Here is a 10689-nt window from a genome sequence, read left to right on the forward strand (position 1 = left end):
ACTGTGCTTATTTTCATGTAAATGTGTCTGATGCATATTGTTAATGGAAAAAAAAAAAAAAAGCAGACTCTGGAAATGGTCTTCCAGTCTCATTTTCTAAAAGTTAATGCCTGGGGTGCCTGGGTGGTTCCGTCAATAAAGCATCTGCCTTTGGCTCGGGTCATGATCTAGGGGTCCTGGGATCAAGCCCCACATCGGACTCCCTGCTCAGCCGGGATCTAATTAATTAATTAATTCTGTAAAAATAAATAAAAGTTAATACCAAAGTGTTTCTTCTGCAGCTGTACAGATCTTTTCTGGACCTCTGAATGCATTTAAAGAGCGAGAGAAAGGGGATCTTTTAAGCAAAATAGAAGCAAACCATACACACTGTTCTACTACTTGCCTTCTTTTCACTTATGGGTCTCAGTTGCTTTAGATCCCTTTTCGTTGAAATGGCTTCACAGCATTTTCTGTATCCCATATTTCCCGAGAGCCAGGTGCATGCTAAGCGACACGCAGCCTCTCTCTGGTAGTTGATATGCTGTCCTTTATTTCAGTCTTCCTCCATGGGTGTGTATTTTTGTTTTATTTTTCTTGTTACAAGCAATACCACAACAGACACTCTGCATGTGTGTATTGCTCTGCTGTGTGTCCACAACATAAATTCCTAGAAATGACTTGACTTGGTCAGAGAATAAGCACAGCCTCAGTTTTGATAATTTTTTTTCCCCGTGAACACCTTAACTGTTAAGAGTCCAGTCACTAATAGAATGTGGACTTTTTCCTGTGTGGGAGGGAAAAGTTCATGGGGATTTGGAACAGAGATGTGGTTGGTCAAACAGGACTTAGCAAAGAAGGAGATGGCTGTGTGCAGAACACAGACTGTATCTGGCATGTTCCATGGATCGCCAAATGTTTTCCTCTTGACAGCTGGGATTCACAGGAAGCAACAAGATAGGTATCAAAATAATTCTTTTTTTAAAACAAGATGTATTTATTTATTTGAGAGAGAGTGAGCCTACCAGAGGGTGGGACAGAGGGAGAGAATATCAAGCAGATTCCCTGCTGAGCACAGAGCTTGATGTGGGGCTTGATCTCACAACCCCTTTATCATGACCTGAGCCAAAACCAAGTTGGATGCTTACTGGCTGAGCCACCCAAGTGCCCCTCAACAGTATTTCTAAGCAAGTGAATGTGAGGTAGGTGTTGCTAGCCCCAGCCTGCAGGTGAAAAGCCCAAAGCCACGGAGATTAAGACATTGCTTCACCCGCCCAGCCCGCCAGTGGTAGGGTTGCTGCCTGGAGGTCAACACATCCACCTGCTGTCTAGGTCAGAGGGAAGGAGCTCGGGGCTGGGAGTTGGGTAAGGAGAGCTTGTCGTGCTGCCTTCCTGCAATGAAAAGCCAGAGAGAGAGACAGTTAGAAAAACAAGAACAGAGTAGTAATGTCTGAGGTTTCCAGAGAGAGCCTTGGCTACAGAATGGCATTACCTATCCCTCTTGTTTAAGAAAAAAATAAATCCACTTTCTGAAATTGCATGTCCCTTTCTGTATTATAGGTATCACTCTTCCTTCCCAGTCTGCTGTGCAAGCATCCTTTGCCCTGGCCCTCTGGCTGGGCAGTATCAATCATTTTGACAAATTGCATGAGCTCGTATCCCTTGCCTGGCTTCTCAGTCGCCCACCTTTGCCAGGAGAGGGAAAGGATCTTGACAAGCATTTAAAGCATACAGAGTGATAAGGATGGGACTGTGGAAGCCAGGGGTGAGCTGGAGCCTCTGCACTGGTTCAGAAGAGCCAAGTGTCACCATCTCTTCTTAACTCCACATCCAGTGACAACATCAGGACCTTGGATTTGGCCGCAGTGAGAGTATTTCTACTTCATTAAAATTGGCAAATGCTACAAAACAGGGCTTTTTTTCTAAACAGTCATTAAACATGGACCACTGGTGTAGACCCTAGAGGGTCCTTAGCTTGCAACTACTTGGCAGCCCTTTGGCCCAAGACTGGGAAACAGAGTTGGAAGGCACTGGGGCCCCATTTGCACCAGTGTTGGTGGCCCCCATCCAGGGCTCATTCTGTGAGCATCTACCACCTGCCTGGCCAACCCAGAAGCAGCTGTATGGAGACTAGAGCTTCCATTGTAGATGAGAAGTCATGGCCAGGCAGAAAGGCACTATCCAAAGGTCTGGTTCTTTAGGAAACAGGGAGCACCTGTTCTACAAGTGCCAGTCTGGGTTCCTCCCTTTCCACACCCTCCCTTGTCCCACTTCAGGCATGCACACCTCTGGCTTGGCCGGCATCTCTTCTCTGCTCCTCATGGCTGATTACTTCTCACCCTCCCTGTCTCCATGAGAGAATTACTGGCTCTCAGAAGAAAGCACATCCAGAAGCAGCTTGGTGTGCAGGCTTGGGTGAGGCAGGGCTCTGGCACAGGGTCTTTGATTCTCCCCAGTTCTGCCCTCCAGCAGGTGATGCTTTCCCCTTGGAGGTAGTAGAAGGTGACTATAGCAGTCCTGGGCTTCGAATCCACAGAAACAGCAATCAGTTCCTGCGGTATCTCCCTTAAGAGCCAGGATGCTTTTTTCCCAGAAGCACCCAGAAAAGCATTCTCTCACAGAGAATGATTCCTTAACTAGGTGACAAATCCTGAGAACAGGATAATCACATCCACCTGGCTAAGTCCTTTCTTCTTAAGTGGATCCCTGGTGAAATGTATGGTTGTATCCTGATTAACCAGGGTCTGCCCCGGAGCTGGGACTGGGATCAGGATCTCCTTAGGTACCTGGGAAAGGAGGGGAGAGGTGATACCTGTTAATACCCAGGACTGCAAACAAAGAGGCCATGGAAAAAAATGTCTGCAATGCAGCTTCCTAATCTAATGCTTGTATCCATTTCTGGCATATAGTAAGCATTGCGACAATGTCTGTGTGTTGGTGTTCTCCTGTGTGCTACAGGGCATACCTCCTTCTGAGCCCTAGTGAAAGGCTGTCAAGAGGCAACTTCCCGGACCTAAGGGTTACCTGCCTATAATCAGTAATGGGGGATTGGAAGCCCCTTGGGGCTCCTGGGAGAGGCAGCACTTCTTGCCAAAATATCTCCTAAAACGTAAGAAATTCATAGTTTTTGCAAGTATGGCTTTGAAGGATGCTGTTCCCAATCCCTCATCTCTAATTACAGGGCCTGTATCCTGGCTGGGAAGGAGGAGAGGGCATGAGTGTCAAAGTAGAATGAATGAATGAATAAAGAATGAATGAATGAAGAGTGATATTGTATCTCCTGCTCTTGAGGAGCCTATAGTCCAATAACGCATTTCAGAGCTGTTCACGGATTTGCAGCTCTGGGCAGCGAGCGCTGTGACTGACGTGTGCGTAAGGTAGCAGGTGCTCGTGGCCAGAAAGTAATTGCCAACTGGAACAAGGAGGTGTTCACCAGGCAGGAGATGGTCAGGCCGGAATTCCAAAGATGAACACGGATTTTCAGATTGGCAAGCGAGTGGTGGGCATTCCCATTAGATGAAGGTAGCATATCTTAGTGAGTCGCTGACTTAGGATTTGACTCAAGAGTTTCTTCCATGAGCTATACCCCCCCCCCCCACAGCATATGCTGGAGATTCCAGAAATCCAGAATAACAGGTGCATCCCGATACAGTCGCAGTCTAGCCCCTGGTGGAGCCCACTCATTGCAACAAGCCTGGAAGCTACTACCCAGGCGCTCAGTTCCAACAGTTTATGTACCATCCACCCTTTTCTCTGCACTCATAGAATTATACAGTTATTTATAGTCAATATATTGTGAAACGTAATTTTTCTTTCACAAAGTCATAGCTACTTTGTATCAAGAGAAATAAGTAAATTGAGGGCATAAGCAGCATACCATGATTGCATTTCTTCCAGGTTGTTTTCCCCGCCACAAAGAACACTATGAAGATATCCTTGTACATCCATCCTTACATGCTGGTAATTTTATTTTTATAGCATATATTCCCCAAAGTGGATTATTGGGTCAAAAGTTAGATGCGTTTTTAATTTTAATAGAACAGATTACTTTCTAAAACGACCGCAGTAATTTATAATCCCATCAGCAATATAGGAAAAGTCCGTTTTCCTTTAATCCCTTGCCAGCCATGAATTTTACAAATCCTATTAATTTCTGTCAGTTGGATGGTCAGCAGTCATATCTCATACTTAATTACATTCTCGTTTCCCGGCTCTGAGGGAGATTGAGAAGGTAGTTGCCTTTTGCCGCTGGGTGACGGCCGGCGGGGGCCCTCACCGCAGTAGAGGTGGGCCAGGCCTGCAAGTCAGCCTTGCAACCCATGGGCGCCGCTCTTCCTTCCGCTCTGTCTGGGGTGGGTGGCTCCAGTGAACCAGGGCTGCTGCTTCTTGCAGAATATTATGCAGAAGAAATGGGAGCCATGTACACTGCTGGTGGGAATGAAAACTGGCGAGCTGCAGCTGTGGAAAATACTATGGAGCTCCTCAAAAAATTCCAAATAGAACTACCATATACTCTAACCATCCCACTCCTGGGTATTTATCCTAAAGAATTAGAAGCCCAATTAGAGCCTCAATTGGGTGGCGCAGTTGGTTTAGCATCTGACTCTTGATTCCAGCTCAGGTCATAATCTCAGGGTCGTGGGGTCGAGTCCTACCTCCTGGCTTTCAGTGGGAAGACTGCTTGAGGATTCTCTCTCTCCCTTCCCCTCTGCCTCTATCTTTCCCCCCCCCTCTCTCTTTTTCTCTCTCTCAAATCTTAAAAAAATAAAAGCAGAGACTCAATGAGATATTTGCACATCCACTTTCACAGCAACACTATGCAAAATAGCTGAGAGGTGGAAGCAACCCAGATGTCCATTGACAGGTGGATGATAAACAAAATGTGGTGTATACGTGCAATGAAACATTATTCAGCCTCCAGAAGGAAGAAAATGCGGACACCTGCTATGACACAAATGAACCTGGAGGTCATGATGCTGTGGTAACAGTAGCCAGTCACGAAAGACAATGACTGTGAAGCCACTTGTACCTGGTACCTGCCTTTTGTAGAAACAGAAAGTAGAATTGTGACTGCCAGGGACTGGGGTGAGGTGGGGAAGGGGAGCTGGCGTTTCTTGGGAACAGAGTGTCCAATTGAGGAAAATGAAGAGAGTTCTGGAGGTGGATGGTGCTGATGGTTGCACAACAATGTGAATGTGCTTAGCGCCATGAGCTGTACACTTTGTGATTAAGATGATAAATTTTAATTCATATTATCTGCCATAATTTAAAAATATACAAGATGAAACACAGGAAGATTATACACACATACATTCAACTCAGAGAATACAATAGTAGAGGAACAGTGAGGACCCGCCACCCATACAAGAGCTGGCACGTTGCTGATGCGGTTTTACAAGCCTGTAAATATATATATCCCCACCTGAATTCTGGGGTGCTGACACAGAGGCAGGGAGACAGACATCATCCTTTGGGGGAGCTCTGCAGCTTCATTCCAGGGTTGGTTGAAAAGGTGAGGGTGGGCTCTGGAAATGTATGCTAAACCTTTTGAGATTTTTTTTTCTCTAATTTTATTTGTTTTACTTCCCAATTTGGAACTTGTTCTCACTTTTCCTGTTTATTTCTAATCTTTTAGAGGTGGTCTTTGACGTCTTACGATTAACGTTACTTTACGCATCCTAAGAGTAATTAAGAATGTAAATTTATTTCCCAAATAATACAAATAAATCGTTATCAGCTTGATTCTGATAAATCCCTCCTAACTTACATGCAATTATGTTGGCATTTGATTACGTCTCTTAAACCACATATATTTTAATGATCGTTATTGAGTAGCAGGAATGCTTGTCGCATCTGTGTACTCACTGTGCTGGCTTCCTGGGGTCAAGTCCATGGTTTCCTAGATCCCTTGACGACTTCTTTCCTCGTTTTCTCTCCAATTTCACCGGATGACATCCTTCATATCCTGTGAGGAGACAACTTAAATTGTTCTGGATATCCACTTCCAATGAGTATATTTGACTTCAGATCTGCTTCCACCCTTGACCTTCACCGCGTCTGTCACCTAAGTACCCGATCCCCCTGGTTCTCTGAAGGAGAATTATGTCCCTTCCTAACCTGAAGCCCTCCTGTGAGCACTCTAAACTCCACCTTCCCTGTCTGCTTCTCCAGTTTTCACTCCACTGTCCAATTTCCCTCTTCTTCTGGAATTCCCTCAGTCCTATTGCCTGCCCAGTTCATTTGTCTTTATAGGCTTATAGCATTTTACATCCTTAATCCCCTTTATAGCCATCTTCTTCTGCAAAAGAACTAAATGTGTTCACTCTCAACCACACTCAACAGTAAATCCAGAAACACCCATTGGGTGGGTAGTCCAGCCTTTCTCGGTGCAAATTTATATTTTTTATTATATATATTTATTATATATATAAATATATAATATATATTTTTATAATATTTATTTATATTCTAAAATATAAATTTTTTATATTTTAGAAACAGAGCCCACTTCCTCATGTCTGGGTACTTAGCTATCATGGTGTCCTCCAAGCTTCTCTCGCCATCCGTATCTGACCAGCAAACTGTCACTCTCTGGGTCTCGGCTCAGATGCCAGCTTCTGTGGGGACTTTTGTGTAAGTTAAGATGTTGTGAGTTAAGACTTTGTCTCTGCTCCCAAAGCATTGGCACTTACTGTCACAGCAGCGACCACGTGTCCTGCGATTTTCTTATTATTGCTTTGTGCAGCCACTGGACTAAGAGATTCACAACAGGCGGCTACTATGTGAGTTACACTCTTAGATTGTCAGTTCCAAGCTTAATGCCTGGATCATATCAGGTGCCAGGATAATATCCGTTGAAATAAAGAAAAGCTAAGCGTGTGTGTATAATAAAGATACTCCTTTAGACTTAATATGCTTTTTTTTATCCTTTCCAACTACGACCTTTACTCTTAGATTAGCTTTTACACAAGAGGGAGGATTACACAGCATAACACTAACAGAACAGTCAGATTGTTTTCCTGAGAAAGTGATGTACAAATGTGTGTATGGCCTTCTTACCATTTCAGTAACTGGAGATGGAGTCCTTAGTTCTTAAAGGTTCTGCTAGGGGCACCTGGCAGGCTCAGTCAGTGGAGTTTGGAGCTCTCAATCTTGGGGTTGTGAGTTCAAGCCCCATGTTGGGTGTAGAGATTACTTAAATAAATAAACTTAAAAGAATTATTCTAAAATTTCTTAAAATGTCATCTCCTTCCCACCATTTGGCTTGGTCAGAAGGAAAAAGAACATGAGATAAAGTGTGTGTGAAATAAATCTTCTTCCCCTCCATCCAGGAGCAGGATATGAAGAAGAAAGGAAGAGTTATTGTGTCCATATTTATTTATTTATTCCTATTTGACAAAACTGAACCCAGACTGCAGTCACTTTTGTACTATGACTTCTTTTTTTACCTGCCGTGATCTCATGAGCGTTTTCTTATGTCACTAAGAATCTTTGCAGGGACACCTGAGTGGCTTGGTCAGGTAAGCATCTGTCTCTTGATTTCAGCTCAAGTCATGATCTCAGGGTCATGGGATTGAGCCCCACATTGGGCTCCATGCTGAGTGAGGAGTCTGCTCAAAGTTTCTGTCTCTCCTCTCCCTTCTCTCGCCACCCTCTGCCTCACACATGAGAGAGATTTCTCTTGCAAACATGATTTACTTATGACCATTTGGCATTTTATTACATGGACACACTATCATTTATGTATCAGGGATTCGGGTTTTTCATCTCTAAATGGGGATAGAGACAGTGGAAATACTGTGTAAAAAGAGCATTGCTCAGGGCTGGCCACATAAGAGGTGCAATTAAACATGAGTGTTTTTCTCCTTCTTCTCCTTTCTCTTCAAAGTTGAAGCACTTTTCCAGAATGCATGTGCCCAGAAGCCTAAGGATCCCTGCCTCTAATAGTCCAGAGATTATTACAGCTCCTGAGTCTCAAAAAAGACTCTCAAAAGCTTGTCTGCTGGGTGAGATGGAATAGTGGCAGGTGCATTATGCAGATGGTGCTGTAGACCCAACCATTTCCCTGCCCTCCCTCCATCTCCCCCTACTTAATGATGTTCCTCATAGTTTTAATTGGACCACAGTTTCAATTACACTTAATTGCTTTCCTCAGAGGCAGCCAGGACAGAAGGTCAGATCCAGTTAACTTCAGCCCTGGATCAAGAACGGTGCCTACATTTTGCAATATGTAAGGATATCAAATCAACACATTGTACACCTTAAATTTACAGTGTCATAAGTCAATTATATCTCATTAAGTTCAAAGAATAAAAGTTTTTTTTAAAAAACAGAACAGCTCTTGACCTGAATTGTAAGAATAGTTAGTTACCAAGGTCTTCAAGGAGTGAAAATAAATTTGGCAGGTGGGATAGGACTTTTTGCATTTGTTTCCACATAGATCAATAGGTAAATAGATACATAGCTACCAGGCATTGGCTTTGTGGCTCTTAAATAAAACTAACGTTTCCTGAAGTAAAGGGTTCTTTCCTTCTCTCGCTCCCTCTCTCTCTCTCTCTCTCTCTGCAGGGACACGGACACCTGAGTGGTGTATATATAGCCACTCAGGTGTCCGTGTCCCTGCAGAGAGAGAGAGAGAGAGAGAGAGAGGGAGCGAGAGAAGGAAAGAACCCTTTACATATATATATATATATATATATATATATATATATATATATATATATAGCCACTCAGGTGTCCGTGTCCCTGCAGAGAGAGAGAGAGAGAGAGAGATGTATAATATTATTTAGTAACAAAAAATCATTGTTAAAAGGTATAAGGAAACATTTATTGGTATCTAAATATAAAACAGGAGAGTTTATTTTCGGTAGAAAATACCGAATATTGAGGCATCTGGGTGGCTCAGTGGTTGAGCATCTGTCTTCAGCTCAGGTCATGATCCCAGGGTCCTGGGATTGAGTCCTGCATCGGGTTCCCTGCAGGGAGCCTGCTTCTCCCTGTGCCTGTGTCTCTGCCTCTCTCTGTGTGTCTTTCATGAATAAATAAATAAAATCTTAAAAAAATACCAGATATTAAAACGTGCAATCTTTAACCAAAACAAGTCAATGTTGAGGCTGTATGTGGATGTACTTAGAGATGTATGATGCATTTATCTAAAGAAATGTTTGAAGACATGCACAAATGTATGCATTCATTCTGCAAACACTTTTGTTTTTTTGTTTTTTGTTTTTTGTTTTTGTTTTTGTTTTTTGCAAACACTTTTGTATATGCCTCCTTGACATATACCTAGAGCTCTCTGTTTCAAATCTACGGTTATTTCCTTCCCTCTCTCCTAACACCACTAAGATGTTAAAAGGCAGCTTTCAAAGTAATAATAATCAAGCCTTGTACACAGTTGTAAAACGAACAATGTCAAAAGATTTTATTAAGTTCATTAGTTAATGAGAGATCTGCTAAGATATTAAAACTTCTCAAGAGAAAAACTTGAAATACAGAATCAAAACTCAGTAGTGGGACGCCCGGGTGGCTCAGCAGTTGAGCATCTGTCTTTGACTCAGGGCATGATCTCGGTTCTGGGGATTGAGTTCCACGTCGGGCTCCCCACAGGGAGGCTGCTTCTCCCTCTGCCTGTGTCTATGCCCCTCTCTCTCTCTCTCTCTCTCTCTCCCTCTCTCTGTCTCTCTCTGTGTCATAAATAAATAAATAAATAAATCTATCTTTTTTAAAAAACCTCAGGAATGCTGAAATGAATTTGCTAATGGAGGCAAAATCCATTCACTGGCCAATCACATGTAATGTTTGAAATAAGCTCTTCCATTGGGTAGGGGTGGGGGGTGGAATCCATCACATCACCACCAGATGAAATCCAAAATTCATTTACACCTCTATGGAAAAAAATTGTCTTCACCCTCAAGGTTGTCTGTTATAACTTACAGAGTTAAGCCCAGGTGAAAATCCTGAAGGACTCAGACCCTGATGCACGCAGATAACCCCAAGGGGTTTGCTGGGTGATGCCCAGTGTTCCATCCCATGCCTTTTTGTACATTTCCATCTTTCAGGATTTTTCCTGGCAGTGTGATTAAAAGAGCACCAGTTCTGGAGGGAAAAGATAGGAATTCTAGACCTGGACGCCCTAGTTCATCTGTGTGAACTCAGAATGACTTATGTGATTCTTTCCAGGATGTCATGGAAGGAAAACATCCTGGGACTTTAATCTTGGACGATTAGTAAGAATTTGTCAGAGATGACACGTGGTTGCGTGCACTGGCCCTGCCAGGAAGGCACACGAGGTGAGGTCAAGGAGCCACAGATCTAATCCTGATATTCCTGACCTCAGAAAAATATAAGATTATATTTGTCCCTCTGTTTTTTCACCTATGGAAATTTCTGACCCACATACACCAAGGAGAAGCCGCGAGAATCACATGAGTTCATATGTGGGAAAAGCATTTTTAGGTCTTCAAAGGACTGTGAATTTTTAAGTTCTAAGTGTGCTGGTGCTTTACATATATTACGTCACTGAATCCTCCCCACGATTCTATGAGTAGGTGGCCACCGGCTTCCTGTGGTCCGAGTCTTAGAGCAATGGTAGTCACTTGCCCAAGGTTCACACAGCCGCGGAGCATTAGAGTCTAGGGGTGAATGCTGGCAGCCTCTGACTACGGCAGCTGAAATTAAAAGTAGAATGTTGAATAATACACCACAGCGGCC

At 43.4% G+C, this 10689-nt stretch overlaps 1 long non-coding RNA gene across 2 annotated transcripts; it reads right to left on the minus strand.

Annotated features, from left to right (window-relative positions):
• Positions 1-278: 278 nt before the first annotated feature.
• Positions 279-6622, minus strand: LOC140603433 (uncharacterized). 2 transcript variants are annotated; one of them, XR_012006418.1, is made up of 4 exons: positions 6506-6622; positions 5845-5944; positions 2266-2765; positions 279-1371 (listed from the first exon to the last, which is right to left on the minus strand). It is a non-coding gene; the product is annotated as an uncharacterized lncRNA (long non-coding RNA). The 2 variants fall into 2 exon arrangements; XR_012006417.1 differs by having other exon boundaries at positions 6488-6622.
• Between the last annotated feature and the right edge of the window lie 4067 nt (positions 6623-10689).

This window comes from Canis lupus, chromosome 14 (assembly GCF_048164855.1).
Source record: "Canis lupus baileyi chromosome 14, mCanLup2.hap1, whole genome shotgun sequence".
Lineage (NCBI taxonomy): Eukaryota > Metazoa > Chordata > Mammalia > Carnivora > Canidae > Canis > Canis lupus.